This window comes from Babylonia areolata, chromosome 25, assembly GCF_041734735.1.
Source record: "Babylonia areolata isolate BAREFJ2019XMU chromosome 25, ASM4173473v1, whole genome shotgun sequence".
In the NCBI taxonomy this organism is placed as follows: domain Eukaryota; kingdom Metazoa; phylum Mollusca; class Gastropoda; order Neogastropoda; family Buccinidae; genus Babylonia; species Babylonia areolata.
The window spans coordinates 27,644,637-27,649,636 of NC_134900.1; the positions used below are offsets into that span (position 1 = coordinate 27,644,637).

The 5,000-nt window shown below is 47.6% G+C and overlaps 1 protein-coding gene across 3 annotated transcripts in view; it reads right to left on the minus strand.

Annotated features, from left to right (window-relative positions):
- LOC143299525 (uncharacterized) overlaps positions 1 to 5,000 on the minus strand; it is an 86,749-nt gene that overhangs the window by 56,586 nt on the left and 25,163 nt on the right. Inside the window, exon 1 of one of the 3 annotated variants that reach the window (XM_076612793.1) lies at positions 4,413 to 5,000. This exon is cut by the window's right edge and continues 65 nt beyond it. The exons of the other annotated variants lie outside the window; for them this stretch is intronic. The gene's annotated coding sequence lies outside the window, so the exon portion shown is untranslated. The remainder of the gene's footprint in view (positions 1 to 4,412) is intronic. 3 annotated transcript variants of the gene reach the window in all.

Sequence of the window (5,000 nt, forward strand, 5' to 3'; positions counted from 1 at the left end):
TTGGGGAGAGAGAGAGAGAGAGTGTGTGTGTGTGTGTTTGGGGAGAGTAGATGTGTGTGTGTGTGTGTGGGAGAGTGGATGTGTGTGTGTGTGTGTGTTTGGGGAGAGTAGATGTGTGTGTGTGTGTGTGTGTGTGTGTGTGTGTGTGTGTGTCTCAAAATATTTGTTAGGGATCTGTATTATAATAAACACGAGGCCCTGAGCAGAGATTCGCTCTGAGCAGGTTCTGGTTCTCCAAAAGGGGGTCCACAGAAAACCACACACCTGTCGGGGGCCGATTGAAATCATGCCGTGAAAAATGATATGATGTGTCCGATCACACACCTGAACTGGTTCGTCAGTTATCGATCCGTATTGGCTGCCAATCGATACATTACTACCACTGTTGTGTTTGGGGTAAGTAGGTAGGTAGGTAGGTGGGTATGAATGAATGAATGAATGATACGGTTACTTAATACAGCGACTATCCTCGGTCGAAGGCCCCAGTTCTAAGCGCTTTACAAACACGGAGCCATTTCTACAACAGGCTGTCTACCTACCTTGTGTAGAGCCGAACTGATAGCTAGCTGCCATTTAGGCGCTCATCATTCGTTTCCTGTGTCAGTCAATCAGGTTTAAGCCACGCACACATAATTTGTACTCATACAGACATGTCATATTCTATTACATGTATGACCGTTTTGTTTATTTACCCCGCTGTAATATAGGCAGCAGCCATACTCCGTTTTCGGGGGTGTGCATGCTGGGTATGTTCATGTTTCCTGAACCCAACGAACGCTTTATTTTATTTTCATTATTATTATTAATTAATTAATTTATTTATGTTTAATTATATTGTTATTTAGTTAGTTTAGTTTTATTTATTTATTTCTTTTTTTTTTCTCAAGGCCTGACAAAGCGCGTTGGGTTACGCTGCTGGTCAGGCATCTGCTTGGCAGATGTGGTGTAGTGTATATGGATTTGTCCGAACGCAGTGACGCCTCCTTGAGCTACTGAAACTGAAACTGAAACAACGAACGCTGACATGGATTACAGGATCTCTAGCGTGCGTATTTGATCTTCTGCGTGCGTATACACACGGAGGGGGTTCAGGCACTAGCAGGTCTGCACATAATTTATGTTGACCTGGGAGATATGAGTAGGTATTGTATTTTGGGGGGATAAGCTTGCGGGTACCATGGGGGGTATGGGTGTCTCCTTCAGTCACTGTCTGTGCACTTTGCTGTGCTAAAAGGGGAGATTGATATGTGTGTGTTTTGGCTTAGTGAGCGCATGGGTTAGGTGATTGTGTGTGTGTGTGTGTGTGTGTGTGTGTGTGTGTGTGTGTGTGTGTGTGTGTGTGTTTCTCTCTGTCTGTCTCAAGTGAACTGCACTATGTAATAGAAGATAGTGTGGTCTTATGTGTGTGTGTGTGTGTGTGTGTAAGTGCGTGACGAAACCTGATTGAACAATGACACAGGAAACGAATGATAAGCGGGCAATAGCGGCTGTTGGTTGGCCCTAACCAGGTGGGCAGCCTGGTGTACAAATGACTCCGGGGTCTGTAAAGCGCTTAGAGCTTTGTGTCGAACCGAGGATAGTCATCATCATCATCATCATCATCATCATCATCATGGCCTAATGATGGCCTAGAGGCAACGCGTCCGCCTAGGAAGCGAGAAAATCTGAGCGTGCTGAGTTCGAAACCCGACAGAGTCGCCAGTATTTTTCTCCCCCTCCACTAGACCTTGAGTGGTGGTCTGGACGCTAGTCATTCGGATGAGACGATAAACCGAGGCCCCGTGTGCAGCATGCACTTAGCGCACGTAAAAGAACCCACGGCAACAAAAGGGTTGATCCTGGCAAAATTCTGTAGAAAAATCCACTTCGATAGGAAAAACAAATAAAGCTGCACGCAGGAAAAAATACCAAAAAAAAAATGGGGGTGGCGCTATAGTGTAGCGACGCGTTCTCCCTGGGGAGAGCAGCCCGAATTTCGCACAGAGAAATCTGTTGTGATGAAAAGAAATACGAATACAACAAATACAAATCATCATCATCATCTTTTTCTATCTCTGTCTCTCTCTCCCTCTCTCTCCTCTCTCTCTCTATCTCTCTCTATCTCCTCCTCCTCTCTCTCTATATATACATAGATATATAGAGATATATGCATATATAGATAGATAGATGGATAGATAGATAGATAGATAAAGCCATAATACCGTCGTTAATGTGTTTAGGACTCACCCCCCCCCCCTCCCCTTTCGAACAACGGCAAACTTCATTGGAACCAAGACCCGAGCACTGAACAATTCAACGGTTATTCCAAATTGAAGAATATCGGGGGGGGGGGGGGGGGGGTTCAAACCCATTAACAGAAAGAGAGAGGGACTGGCAGATATCAACAGAAAATGAAGAAGAAAGAAAGTAAGAAAAAATGACGGAGTATAAGGCGGAGGAGGAAGAGGTGGAAGAGGAGGAGGAGGAGGAGAAGAACAAGAACAAGAAACAGAAGCACACCACCAACGTTAACAGTAACACGAACAACCAACCAAACACGCACACACACACACACACACACACACACACACACACACACACACCCTACCCACCACCCACCCCCTCACAAACCCCCCAACCCCCACACCCTCACCTCCCCACCCAATACACATACACACACACACTGTCAAACATTGTCACACACACACACGCACACACACACACACACACACACACACACACACACACACACACAGCTGCCCCCCCACCTCTAACTAACCGCAACGAGGGAAAAATGTAGAGACCCTGTCACGTACAACGAGCCACTCCACTTTATCAGAAGGGAGCTCTGTCTGTAATATCCTTTCGGTGAGGGTGCAGGGGGGGGGGGGGGGGAGTGTGTGGAGGTGAAAAGGTTAATAATGGGCAATAGAGAACAGTTCAACCTTACCTTGAACGGACTAAAGGGTCTGTATGGAAGCAGGACGCGCTTGGAATCATAACCCCCCTCTAGCCCCGCCCCCCCCCCCCCCCCCCGGGCCCCCACGCCCCCACCCACCCTGCCGCCACCCCTGTAGTTAACACACACACACACACACACATGCACACACACACACACACTAACACACACACACACACAAACACACACACACACACACACACACACACATGCACACACACACACACACATGCACACACACACACACACTAACACACACACACACACACACACACACACATGCACACATGCGCGCGCTCGCTCACTCACTCTCTTTCACACACACACACACACACATGCACACACGCGCGCGCTCACTCACTCACTCTCTTTCACACACACACACACACACACACACACACACACACACACACACACACACACACACAAGCTGTCCCCCCCCACCCCACTCCCACCCACACCCCCACCCCCACCCACACCCCTCCCCCGCTACCCAAACCACAAGGGGTGGGGGGGTGGGGGGAAACTGTAATTTTCCCTGTATCGCAGATTGACAGAAGTTTACAGTGGGACCAGCAGCAAAGTGAGAGAGCTGCAGGATCAATGGTGCCTCCATTGCAGCGGGGAAATCGTTTACCAAACTTAATTAATTCTCGCCCCAGATATTCGGGACAGCAGTTGCTGGCAGCCTTGTCTGCTGTTGGTCGATGGTCCTGGTCGGACACGTCACGACTGACCTATCATAATTACGTATACCACCCGCTCCACTCTATTAGAAGGGATCTGTCTATAATAACCTTTTGGGAAGAGGGGAGGGTGTGTGTGTGTGTGGAGGGGGGGGGGATATGGTTAGGGTGAAAAGGTTAATAATGGAAAATAAGAGAACCGTTTAACCGTGGAGTGATTGGCCTAGAGGTAACGCGTCCGCCTGGGAAGCGAGAGAATCTGAGCCGGCGCGCTGGTTCGAATCGAATCGCCAATAATTATTTTCTCCCCCTCCGCTAGACCTTGAGTGGTGGTCTGGACGCTAGTCATTCGGATGAAACGATTAAACCGAGGCCCCCCGTGTGCAGCATGCACTTAGCGCACGTAAAAGAACCCACGGCAACAAAAAGGGTTGTCCCTGGCAAAATTCTGTTGAAAAATCCACTTCGATAGGAAAAACAAATAATACTGCACGCAGGGAAAAAAAAAAAAATGGGTGGCGCTCTCAGTGTAGCGACGCGTTCTCCCAGGAGAGAGCAGCCCGAATTTCACACAGAGAAATCTGTTGTGACAAAAAACGGAGGGAAGTGTCTGGTTGTGTGCAAGCGGGAATCTTTGGTGATCATAAATACCCCCTCCCCCCATAGTTAACACACACACACACACACACACACACACACACACACACACACACAGACAATGGGGGTTTTGGGTGAAAAGGTTAATAATGAAAGGGGAAAAAAAAAAGAAAAGAATAATTCAACCTTACCTTCAACGGAGCGAAGCAGGTAGCGCTTGGAATCGTCGGCGGTGATCTGATAATTATCATAAACGCTACCCCCACCTCTCCCCATAGTTAATTAATTTTTTTGCAGAAGAAACGTAGCCGCCTTGTGTCAAATCCAGAGACTGCTTGGACCGAACTAGTTTGACCAGCAGCAAGGTGACACTTTAGTTACTGACTGACTTCACGTCATGTGTACTGGGGAGTCCAGGCAGCCAACACACACACACACACACGTGCGGTCAGTTAGTCAGTCAGTCAGGAAGTCAGTGACCGAGACAGAAGAAGCAGGCTTTGTCCGGTGTTAGGAAAACTGACACCTTTTTTTTTTCTTTTTTTTTTTCTTTTTTTTTTTAACTCTGTGTCAGAAAGAAGAGAAATGGCTGGACTCCAACAAGGTCTCTTTCCTCACAGCACCAACAACGAAAAACAGTCTTTGTTTTTGTTTTTGTTTTTACTGTTGTTTTTTGTTGGGTTTTTTTTTCTCTCTCTCTCTCTTCTCCCTTCATCCTCTCTCTCTCTTCTTTCCTCCTTCTGTGTCTTTCTTTCTGTCTTTGTCGCCGCCACACACAG